General features: G+C 43.0%; 1 non-coding gene across 1 annotated transcript; it reads left to right on the top strand.

Moving 5' to 3' along the window:
* Positions 1 to 7804: 7804 nt before the first annotated feature.
* Positions 7805 to 7890, top strand: TRNAY-AUA (transfer RNA tyrosine (anticodon AUA)). Its single transcript is given in 2 exon segments — positions 7805 to 7841; positions 7855 to 7890. It is a non-coding gene; the product is annotated as a tRNA-Tyr (tRNA).
* Positions 7891 to 13034: the final 5144 nt, after the last annotated feature.

Here is a 13034-nt window from a genome sequence, read left to right as displayed (position 1 = left end):
CAGTTATAATAGAGGAGATCACAGCTCATCCTCCTGACTGTATACTTAGGGGTTGTAGCTTATTTGGGCAATGCTAACTGTCCTCCCAGCAGGTGGGAATGGTATAGTCTCTACTAATGCAATGCTGATGCATCATGGGATTGGTTTGAAAGTGCTAATTAAAAATCCCAGCATAAAGATGGTAGCTGATAAACATCAGATAGGGGGCTGCACTGCACGGAAGTGGCTGGAATACATGGAGGAGACCTCTACAGTGTGTGAGACAATCAGGTGAGGAAATATGTGTTCACCGGAGTCGCCCTTTAATGAAGTCTCATCCAGCAGTTGCCAGCAAATTTAATTTTTCTTCCTTAAAAATGGAGAGCCCCTTTTTAAAAATTGATCATTTTTGAGGGAAGCTGAAGCAGCGGAATTTCCAGTCCAATTTTTCCCCCGAGTAATGGGATTTTTCTGTTCTGGAATAACGACATAATTCTGACATTAGAGGAGTTCAGAAGATTTTACTCTTCATTGCTAGAAAAAAAAAATCATAAACATTTCAAACTTTTCTTTCTCAACTTTTTTTGCATAAATTTGGCGACGATGATGCATGGCCCCCAAAGTGTATTGTGAGCGCAGTGCTTCAGGAGCCATTTAGTTACACAAGCTATATCCGTGCCCCTAAAGAAAATTCATTCACTCCCCGCCACTGCGTTCACTTCCATTAATCAAAAGACATCTGGTTCTGACAAGCTGTTCGTAAAAAAATGAATTTACCATAAAACTAATGATAGGAAGTCCGTTAAATGACGTTACCTGAAGGTTGTATTCCTGCTAACATCTGTTGGAATCATATCGACTAGAATGGATTATTTTTCTTTTTTTTTTTTTTTTGTATAAATATAATTTTGGTCCGCTGGAAAAAAAAAATCAATTTGCTGTTTAATGGATTTTGCTATATTTTTCCCTGTATACTTTGTATTGCTGGAGGGAAAACGGCGCACATTGTGTACCTGCAGTATTGTAAAATGCTAATAATTAAAAAAACTAATGGAAAAGTTTTTGATATTTTTTCAAGGCATGCAGAGCCGAGCGGCTAGGGTGGATGTGAACAGGTACAAGATCAGTGGGTGGCAAGTCTAGTGGAACCGCGGAGAACAGGGGCCTACATTGTACATTCATCTTGTCGTTGGTACTTTATTGGCCACATTGACTGGCGTTCAACCGGCAGCACTGGTGAAGTGCCAAGGGACCAGTTGGCAAGTAGTGAGCAAAGAAATCCCGGCTCTCCATGATGCTTGGAACAGGTAGAACCCTATTTGAACAAAGGCACAGCTTCTGGTTCTCCCGGGGCTCTGGGGAATTAGATGTCTACACAGCCTGCGAAATTCCCATGGTCTCTCTCTTCCTTGATGCAGAAAGCTTCCCTGCTAGGTCTGATGGCATATTTGGTATTTCAGCCGCACTTCAGTAGTGGTGAGCGATTCCAGCGACCTGATTGGTTGTTGGGTACAACCCCCCCCCCCTTTGGAGATGTGCACGAGTGGCTGCCCGTTAAATAAGCAGCAGCAGGGCCGTAGTAGGGTCGGCAACTAAGCCCAACCATAAACCCTAACCCTAAACCCAAACCCTAAACCTAACCCTAAACCTTAACCCTAAACCAAACCCTAAACCTAACCCTAAACCTTAACCCTAAACCTAACCCTTACCCTAAACCCTAAACCTAACTCTAAACCTAACCCTAAACCTAACTCTAAACCCTAACCCTAAACCTAATCCTAAACCCTAACCCTAAACCTAACCCTAAACCCTAACCCTAAACCTAATCCTAACCCTAAACCTAACCCTAACCCTAAACCCTAACCCCCCGCTGGTCTCGTGAAGTAGAACTTGTGCACATCTCCAAAAGGGGGTGTGTACCCAACAACCAATCAGCTCGCTGGAATCGCTGACCGCTACTGAAGTGCGGCTGAAATACCAAATATGCGGTCTGATGTGCGCTCACTTTTCCTTTCACTTTCTCTACTGCTCTGCTCTAGCTGCAGGGCTCACCCCCCTCTAGTTATTTACTGTGGTTTCTAGGAAACCCGAGACCAGCACATAGCACAAGGCAGCAACCGCTCTCCTCCAGACACCGAGGGCAAATAGTTTGAACACAGTGTAAAACGTTACAAAATAGTGAAAACTGCAGTCTGCTCAGCAGCTCGTCTGATACTGAATGCAGCAGTATCATAATCATCCACATCTGTGCACAAACTGCATACATTCCTCTGTCATACCCTTTTACAATACAGCCGGCCCTTCCCTTTCATCTACCCCTAATAATCTATCTTGGTATATGCTGTCAGGTGGCAACATGTTGAATGGACACATTGCCACTTATTGCCTGTAGTATGCAAACTCAGGTATGTTTACATGGAGGCACAATTGGGCATATTTCCTTATTTTCTCTGGTCTTAGTAAACACTGTGCCCAGCTATGAGCGACAAATGTGTTAACCCTTTCCAATCCAATTTGTATCCTGGTTTTCCTAGGGGGCTTACTCTTCTTCTGCTGTTATAAAACTGTGCTATCTGCTGGCTAAAGCCAGTACTGCATGAGGTGACACAGGGGATAGGCTCCGACAGCAGAGAGGCTGGCAATATACAGTAAGAGAACCCCGACGGACGTCGGCTGTACAGCCTTAAATCATAATGTCTTCAGACGTCAGACAGTGGATTGGAAAGAGTTAAGTTGCACGAGCCTTTTAATACATTTATCTCATCTGGTGAACCTCCATGACCCGGATGACAACACTACTCCAGCAAGTTTTATTTTTTATATAATTTACCCCAATTTTTGGCACAGGTTATAGCAAACGTGATTGGCTGCATACGGATCCTCCCCAGAAGCCGAACCCCATTCACTAAAAAAAAAGGTGTGAATGCTTAAAACATTACCGTTTTTGAGACTTTTGAACACCAAAATTCTTGTGACCAAGACTAGGCCCTAGGCCTTATTAATAATTATTAGAGATGAGCGAGCATACTCGTCCGAGCTTGATACTCGTTCGAGTATTAGGGTGTTCGAGATGCTCGTTACTCGTGATGAGCACCACGCGATGTTCGAGTTACTTTCATTTTCTTCCCTGAGAAATTTGCGCGCTTTTCTGACCAATAGAAAGACAGGGAAGGCATTACAACTTCCCCCTGCGACGTTCAAGCCCTATACCACCCCCCTGCAGTCAGTGGCTGGCGAGATTAGGTGTCACCCGAGTATTAAAATCTGCCCCTCCCGCGGCTCGCCACACATGCCTTCTGACATAAATCAGGGAAAGTGGTGGAGCTGCTATAGGGAGAGCGTTAGGAGTTATTGTAGGCTTCAAGAACCCCAACGGTCCTTCTTAGGCCATAGAAATCGCAGATCGCACCTATCTGCGATCTGCGATTTCTGTTCTCTCCTCTATATGCGCTCAATGGGGCCGGCGGCAGCAGCGCCGACCCCATTGAGAACATATAGAAGACAAATCATTCTTCTCTGCCACAGCTGTAACAGCTGTGGCAGAGAAGAACGATGTTAGCCCATTGAATTCAATGGAGCCGGCAATACAATAATGATTTTTATTCTTTGCTCCACTGTATTGCCGGCGTATAAGGTGACAGTTGGGGGTCGTCTTATATGCCCCGTCGCCTTATACGCCGGCATATATTTTTATTGTAACACATTTCTGGATGAATTGCAGGGAAGGGCTTATATATTTAAGCCCTTCCCGACAATTCATCCTGCAATCGCCGGCAGCCCATTGCTTTCAGTGGAACCTGCTGTATTGCCAGCTCCATTGAATTCAATGGGCAAACATCGTTCTTCTCTGCCACAGCTGTTACAGCTATGGCAGAGGAGAACGATCTTTACGCTGACAGTGCGGGGGGGGGGGGGGGGGGCACTCTTGCCGCTATTGTGGCTTAATAGTGGGACCTGGGAACTTGAGATGCAGCCCAACATGTAGCCCCTCGCCTGCCCTATCCGTTTCTGTGTCGTTCCCATCACTTTCTTGAATTGCCCAGATTTTCACAAATGAAAACCTTAGCGAGCATCGGCGAAATACAAAAATGCTCGGGTCGCCCATTGACTTCAATGGGGTTCGTTATTCGAAACGAACCCTCGAGCATCGCGAAAAGTTTGTCTCGAGTAACGAGCACCCGAGCATTTTGGTGCTCGCTCATCTCTATTAATTATTTATTATTAATAAATAGGCTCCAATGTTTTTTTTCTATTATGTTGTTTTTTCTTTTTACTGTGGTACTTTTTGGAGCACATTTATTACTATCATTGCGTCAGATTTTCGGTGTATGTCGCACCTTTTTTTGGTGTGAATCAGTTTAGGCAAATTGACTATTGATTTGCTCCAAAAAGAACACATATTACACTTCTCATTCCACTTTTAAAAAGTGTCTAGAAAAATGGGCGCCGGCTGCTGCTTGGCCAGAATTTTGAGACATTTAGGACATTTGACTTTTTAAAATCTTGTTACATTTCTTGCAGCCTTACTCCAAAAACTTGGTGGAACATTTGATGTATCTTTAACCTGGAGAAGGGAAGAAAAGCTGCAAGAAAATGCAAAACTTCCCCCGATGAAAAATACCTCCCTCAGTGAGTGTAGCATGCACTAGGGGGGAAATTCATGAAAAGGGTTGTGCCAAGATGCACAGCCCATTTGAGAATGCAGAGCTCGGTATGACCAGGTGATCACTTGGAGTCCCTGATGATTATTACTGGGGGAAGCTGTGGCCACCCATAAAAGTCCCCTGCAGCACCTACTGCAGGAAAAATATAGTATTACAAGATGTTCATTCACATGAATGACCGTCCTGTAATAAAAGGATGATAGATGGTCCATGAAGTACAGGAGACACTCTTGCTGAGTGGCTCCCTTTTCTAAGGCATAGAAGGGGGTCCTGAGCGGGGGACCCTGCTCCATGACGTCATATTCCCTAATAGGGCATAAGAACTGGGGGTGCCATCTTGGCACAATTCCTTTAAGACTGGTACATGCCCATTCATATTTTAGGTGCATCTCAGGCCATCCCTGAGAATAATATATTAAATGTCTGATGTACGTCATAATTAAGGGGCTTATCATTGGGGTATCACTGCTGAGACCCCCACGATTCTGAAAACGGGGATCCCGTTTCCACTGTCCTCCTCACTGCGGGATCTCTGCATCCCCCACAGTGAAGAGGAGATTGAATGGAGCAATGGCCCCGCTTGTGCAATGCTGCTGAATTCATATTCAATACAATTGCCGGAGATGGCCAAGTATAAGCCCTCGGCTAATTAAATCAGCCCCACTGAAATGAATGGAGCGGCAGCCGCACATGCTTGGTCATTGCTTCATTCAATGTGATGTCAATGTGCGTGGGAGAACCATCCCCACAGTCATGAGAAGAGAGAACACGGGTCCCCCATTCTCATGAGTGGTGGAAGTCACAGCGGTAATACCCCCACAATCAGACTTTTATCACCTATCCTGTGGGAAGGTAATAAAAGTTAGTTTTGCTACAACCCCTTTAAATCTGTTGGGTTGGGTATCCATGGACCCCCTGACAAGTCAGACCACTTTTTTTAAACTGGTGTACACTGGTATAGATTCAAAAAGTGGCAATCATGTTATGACAGTCGCAAAAAGTCCAAACCTGCTGAATTTCTTGTGACTGTTGCGGCTCGTCAACTTCTGGGTTGCAATGTGACCTCATTCACTATCACCACTTGTGTTGTGTTGAGTGAATCAAAGCAGCAGAACCCTGTTTTGTGTTGAACTTTGCTAAAAGCTTGCTTTGGCACAAACCCGGAACAGGATTCTACTGGTTCAGTTTGCTCCACACTAGTCCTGAACACTAGTGTGTATAACGCAGACATACAAGCCCTATATGACACTCTTCGAGGGGCTCTAAGATAGTGTTACACACCAGTTTTAGGGGTTTGGGTGAACTTCTGGTTCGGTTCAAACTAATTCAGACCAAACAGAACTTTTCGATAATTGGCTCATCACTACTTGTGATAAAAGCAGTCCAACATTGCGATCTTTGGCCATGCCTACAGTCAACGTGTAGCCCAAGCCTGAAGGATACAACCTGTGGAACGGGCACAGTGCGGTTTTTAGAAGAAAGCAGCCATGTTTTTCTAATCCTGGACAATCCCTTAAACTTTTGAGAAAACTGACTATTCTGCAAAGTATCGGAAAAGAATAAAAACAAATTAAAAAAACCAGAATTGCGAATGTTTCTATATTAAGATGTATAGGATATCATTTGTCTGAATCTCGGCTGATTTGTTTATGCCGCGATGCTAGTAAACTTGTTCGGCATATGGAGCATTTATTTTTCTGTCTTTCATCCGTACGGCAGACACCGTAGCTGTGGGTTATTAGGGACAGGCGGCCGCACCGCTGTGTATATTAGTATTTATTAAGATCAATTGGACTTATTGCTTGGTCTACCAAGATAAAATGATGTACGATCCTGAATCCACAATGAAACAGTCCTAAGGCTAATCATTACCATAAAAACAATAGGATGGCTGTGTGCTCTCCCAGCCTCCAAGTACCGAATGAAGCCTCGTATGAACATGTGCGCGGTGCTTGTATGCACACTTAGGGCTTGTATATACGCATGTTTAGGGCTTGAGCAGATAGCGTGTAACGTAATACGCTCGCTCCTGCGCATTTTTTTTCCAACGTTTTTGAGTGTACTTAGCGCCCCTGCCTGCGCAAATATAGAGGGTATTTGTGCAGACACAGTTCGTTCACATGGGCGGGGGAAACACCCTAGCCTGATTTAAAGGGTTAATTTGCCTAACGAGGTATTAGTGAACACAGGCAAATAGATTGCCGATAGGCAGAAAAATGCAAGACAACAACATATTTTGGCCCGTGTGAGTGCACCCTTACCGTCACTTTTTGCATATGTAGAATCGATTTTAACAAACATCTCGCCGGTACTTCTGTGTATTAAATAATCCGAACTTGTGCCAAGAGATCTTCTGTCTGCTGTTCTTGTGAGTGATTGAGAATGAGCGAGGTCCTTCTCCTTTAACGGCTGAGAAAGGAGTGAGAGTGCCGGCCACATGGGGGTACCTTCAACCCTCATGCGGTGAAGTGATGAAAGCGGAGGTAAGGTATCCTGAAGCCCACCATTCTAGGATCCACCTCTGAGGAGAAAAGTGAGAGAGAAGAAAGGAGTCTGCCAGGCAGAGTTTATGCTACAGAGTGCAAGTGAGAGTCAATAGAGTGTTCCCTTTCCTTGTCCTCCTCAGGAGTGTTCCCTTTCCAGGAGCGGAACCTTGCAGATAACTTAAACTGAAGGTCTGGTGTCATCCTGTGTTCTCCTCCCTGTGTTCTCCTCCCTGACCTTGCCTAACTGTGATTCCTGCACTGGTATGAGAAGCTTATTTGGCAAGAAGTTCCAGTCACTGCCTGTTCTCAGTGATTGAGGTATTCAAAGTTAATTGTGTGTGGATTCTCTTATTTACCTACTGGAGAATCATCGGTGTGAAAGCAATGATGGCGTCACGTGTGACAACTCATCTAGTCCACTACACTTATTCAGGTAACCGCCACCCGGAGTTGCCTGGAAGAGGCCAAGCGGTGCCTTGGCCGAGGTTCCATGCTTCCCTCCGGGGAGGAGTCTGCTAGAGCCAGTGTGACAAGTGACACCTCTACCCCCGCTAGCTCCTCAGTGTGGGCCTCATGTCTTGGTCGCCATGGGGCACCACATCTGCATGTAGTTTGTATGGTCTCCCTGTGATTCTGTTGGTTTTATCTTCATAATAATCACCTTTTTAGGTTAAACCTTCAATAGCTCAGGTGGTAGAATGGAGGACTATAGTAGATAATTGGTAATCCTTAGGTCGCTGGTTTGATTCCGGCTTGAAGGATGCTTTTTAAAGGATCTGGGAATGTTTAGCTTGCAGAAGAGAAGGCTGAGAGGAGACCTAATAGCTGTCTACAAATATCTGAAGGGCTGTCATAGTGCAGAGGGATCAGCCCTATTCTCATCTGCACAAGGAAAAATTGTCAGAACTGGCGACTCTCGGGGCCTCTGTGCCCACACTGCCGGTCCTACCACCCGGGTTGCAGGAGTGTGGCGCAGGGGAGCCCCGGTTCTAGTGATCTCCCCTGGCCGCTGTAAATCTGGTCGCTGCTGGGTTGCTAGGGAGGCAGCTAGACGCGCCGCATCCCCATTTCCATGACTACCAGGCGTGCTTCCTTGGTATCCGTCTGTTCAGCAAGGCTGGGGGCGGTGTTCCAGCACCTCCTTTATTGTGCCCTGCTGCTGTCAGGCTCCCCACCCCAATCAGCTGCCGGGCGGGAGTTCTGACAGCATTTAAATGTGTCTGTTTCCTTCCAGTATTGCCAGTGTTAGTTTGGTCTTCTAGCTGCCCCCGCGTATTGTTTGACTCCTGTTGTGACCCCGGATTTCTGACTTTCTGCTTCTTGGACTTGACTTCGTTTTTGCCTGACCCCTTTGTACCGCGTACCCTCCTATTGCCGACCCGGATTGTCTGACCATTCTATTGTTTGTTTGTCTCCAGTGTCTGTTTGTCTTTCCCGTGTACCGCTTTCCTAGTGAGTGTAGGGACCGCCGCCCAGTTGTCACCCTGGGAGTTAGCCCAGGGGGGCAAGTAGGCAGGGACAGGGGTTGCAGGTTATCTCAGGGACTTCCATTATCCCGGACCCTGTCCTGACAAAAACTAGAAGCAATAGGATGAAACTGAATGGGAGGAGACACAGATTAGATATTAGACAGTGATGGGGATCAATGAGTGGAACAGGTTTCCACAGGGGGTGGTGAGATCTCCTTCAATGGAAGTGTACAAACAAAGGCTGGACAAATATCTGGGATGATTTAGTGAATCCTGCATTGAGCAGGGGGTTGGACCCGATGACACCGGAGGTCCCTTCCAACTATACCACTCTATAATTCTATTAGTGAATTCTGACTTGAGAGTGGAGCCGTATGAGAGACTGGAATAGAGTATGAGCAAAAGGAAGACCTCATTGGAGTCAGGAGGACTGCGGATGCAAAGCTAAGCATCCGCCCCGCTGACAGCAGGATATGGCAGGTCCTCCCTAAAGGGGTTATCTCAAAATTGTCTTTTATCACCTATTCACAAGACACCACTGAGACTCCCATCGATCCCAAGAATGGGGGTCCCATGTCCCCCTCTCCTCCTCACTGTGGGCTCGCTGCACCACACCACCGGTGATGTGGAGATTGAATGGGATGATGGCTGAGTAGGCACCGTCTCCGCTTCGCTAAATTTCAATGGAGCTGACAGAAATAGCTGCGTACAAGCCCTTGGCTATGTCTAACAGTCTCTATAAATATGAATGGAGTGGTACCGCTGATGCTTGACCGCCGTCACATTCAGTTTCTTCCTGCGAGGGGTGCAGTGAGCCCGCAGTGAAGAGATAACGGGCACCCCGTTCTCAGGACCAGTGGGAGTCTCATAGTGAGACCCCCACCAATCAGACTTTTATCAAGTATCTTTTGCATAGGTGATAAAAGTCGATTTTGGGAACACTCCTTAACCCTTTCCAATCCATTTATTTTTTCTCATCCATTCTCCCCAGCTCCAATTTTTTTGGAGCGGGGGAGAATGGATGAGAAAAAATAAATTCTCCCTTCACCCTCCCGATCTGACAGAGTTCAGGAGGGTGCATGTGGTCACTACACCGTTGGGGGAATGCGGAAGTAATACTTCCACATTCTCCCCTCAGCCTCCTGGCTTGGTGATCATGTGACAGCTGAGGTCAGGTGGCACCCGGCGGTTGCCAGACTCAAGTATAGATATTGTGTATGTCCACTACACTAGTACTACACTGTATGAGTAAGCAAACAAGCGCAGGTTCAAACGACCTGTGAGGAGCTAAAAAAGGATTTATTAATTATTAGAAATTTTTAAAAAAAAGTTAAAGTTGAAACCCCCTTTTTATCTCAGCAATAAATAAATTGGTATCGCTGCAGCTGCAAAAGTCCGAATGATTAAATTCTTGTTAATCAGGTGAACACAGTCAATAAAAAATATTGCAATGCCAAAATTGTTTTTCTTTTTGGTCACCCTGTATCCAAGGAAAATCTGAATAAAAAGTTGTATGTACTTCAAAATGATATTAATAAGAACTGCAGGTCAAAACGAGCTCTAATACAACCCAATTCCTGTAAAAATCATAATTTTGGGGGGGTCAAAAGATGGCACCAAAAAGAAAGTTTTTGTTTTTTAAAAGGCATTTTAATTATTTATTTTTAAGTGATACTGCAAAAAAAAAAAAAAACATCAGTGTACTGATCCATAGAGTAAAGATAACACGCCATGTTTACTGCATCATGAGCGTCGTGAAAGCAAACACTCATCAAAAATGGCGCAGTTGTGTTTGCTTTCCATGTTTGTTCCCACTTTTTTTTAAATTTTCTAATACATTATACTATGCAATTTTACCATATCATTGCTAATAATACCATTTCAACTTATCAGAAGGAAGCCCCCATGGAGATGTGTAACCAGAGAACTAGAAGAGCTTCTGTTCACACAACGGAATTCACTGCAGAATTTTCAGGTACGAGTCCTGCCTCAAAAAAACACGTCAAACCACGTCTAAATTCACGACTTTTTGCTGCGTTTTTTGGCGAGGATCTGTATGCAAAATCTTGGCCATGGACAGGACAAATTCAGTGTTGATCAACACCAAAAAATCTAAAAGCTGTAGTCGAAATGTGCCGTGGAAAAGTCTGTGGCGAATTCTTCTGTGTGAACACACTCTTGAGATTTTTTTGAAAGTAGGGCGTTAAATAAAAAAAATAAAAAATGACAAAACAAAGAAGAGGGAAGGAGCTCATCTGATGATAGATTCCCTTTAAGGAATGGGGGCACCAACTGTTCACGTAGGAGGCTTGAGTCTTGAATAGAAAGATCACAAAAGTCATTAAGATCAGGAATTTCCTGTCCAAAGAGGTGTGAGCCTTATAAATGATTGTGTAATGCATTCGTTAAGTTATCAAAAAGAAAAACTAATAAAAAACAAAAAAACAAAAAAATTAAAAATTAAAAATTTTGAGAAAAAAATGAAAACTAATTTATTAAAATCTTCATCTGAAACTTTCCACAGTCTACCCGATGTCACGGCTCCATTTTTAACACTGTGACTCATACAAGAGATGAAAACATAGCAAAAAATTTTGAAAAATTGTCTTTGCTTCTGAGTTTGTCCCCCAGAAAATATTTCTCACCATTTGCTGACTGATATAAACTCCACAATCTGTATATTTCCACTACAAGGTTGTTGTTATGTAACATACAGTCTGTTTCTGAGCCAAATATGTCTACATAACAAGCCGGGTGCGTAAAACGCTGAGCAGATTCCGGCCTGCTAAAGCAATTATGAAGTCAGAGTCTTCGGCGAGGCATTCTCCATCTGTAAGTGATCTTGTCTTGTGGCCAAGGGAAAAAGACAAGAAGTTTAGGTGGCTGCGAAAGTCAGCAAATACAAACAGGCAGCGCGGGCAGGGACAATGTGGCTGATGTGCGCGGCGGCGGCGGCGGCAGTCTGCTATCCCTGAAACTTCAGGTTCTGGTTTCCTAGGTAACTAAAAGTGCATATTATTTGAGATATAAAATATATCAGCTCCGCTGACTGGGAATGTACAGTTAAAGAGTAATTGATTTTCCATGAAACTCTGGATTATCTTGTCTATTGTATTTCTGGAAGACGCAGTGACACAAAACATATCTCGGCACAATGCTGGCGCGGCTTCTGGGCCCTCTTTTTCTACTTCTAATTAGATCAGTGCATGATGGTAAAATGCCGACTCTTCCCTTCATAGAATGCAAAATATGTAGTTCAAACTGTTTACGCCGTGACATACCAGATCCGAGGAATTAAATGGAAAGCTGAGCCTTGTGGATGTATTAGTCTGTGCGAGAAAACACATTTATGCAATATTGGTCTTTTTAAATATTTTTATTTTACAAAGAACACTCAATTCTGTTCCATCTATCTATCTCCTATCTATCTATCTATCTATCTATCTATCTATCTATCTATCTATCTATCTCCTATCTATCTCATATCTATCTATCTATCTATCTATCTCATATCTATCTATCTATCTATCTATCTCGTATCTATCTATCTATCTATCTCCTATCTATCTATCTATCTCCTATCTATCTATCTCCTATCTATCTATCTATCTATCTATCTATCTATCTATTTATCATCTATCTATCTATCTCATATCTATCTATCTATCTATCTATCTATCTCATATCTATCTCATATCTATCTATCTATCTATCTATCTATCTATCTATCTATCTATGTATCTCATATCTATCTATCTATCTCCTATCTATCTATCTATCTATCTATCTATCATCTATCTATCTCATATCTATCTATCTATCTATCTATCTATCTATCTATCATCTATCTATCTCATATCTATCTATCACATATCTATCTATCTCATAACTATCTATCTATCTCATATATCTATCTATCTATCTCATATATCTATCTATCTATCTCATATCTATCTATCTATCTATCTGCCTATCTCATATCTATCTATCTATATCTATATATCTTCTATCTATCTATCTATCTATCTATCTCCTATCTATCTATCAATCTATCTATCTATCTCCTATCTATCTATCTATCTATCTATCTCATATCTATCTATCTCATATCTATCTATCTATCTATCTATCTCATATCTATCTATCTATCTCATATCTATCTATCTATCTATCTATCTATCTCATATCTATCTCATATCTATCTATCTATCTATCTATCTATCTATCTATCTATCTATGTATCTCATATCTATCTATCTATCTCCTATCTATCTATCTATCTATCTATCATCTATCTATCTCATATCTATCTATCTATCTATCTATCTATCTATCTATCTATCTATCTATCTATCTATCATCTATCTATCTCATATCTATCTATCACATATCTATCTATCTCATAACTATCTATCTATCTCATATATCTATCTATC

Source organism: Eleutherodactylus coqui, chromosome 3, assembly GCF_035609145.1.
Source record: "Eleutherodactylus coqui strain aEleCoq1 chromosome 3, aEleCoq1.hap1, whole genome shotgun sequence".
Taxonomy (NCBI): domain Eukaryota; kingdom Metazoa; phylum Chordata; class Amphibia; order Anura; family Eleutherodactylidae; genus Eleutherodactylus; species Eleutherodactylus coqui.
This window is presented reverse-complemented; position numbering and strand designations above follow the sequence as displayed.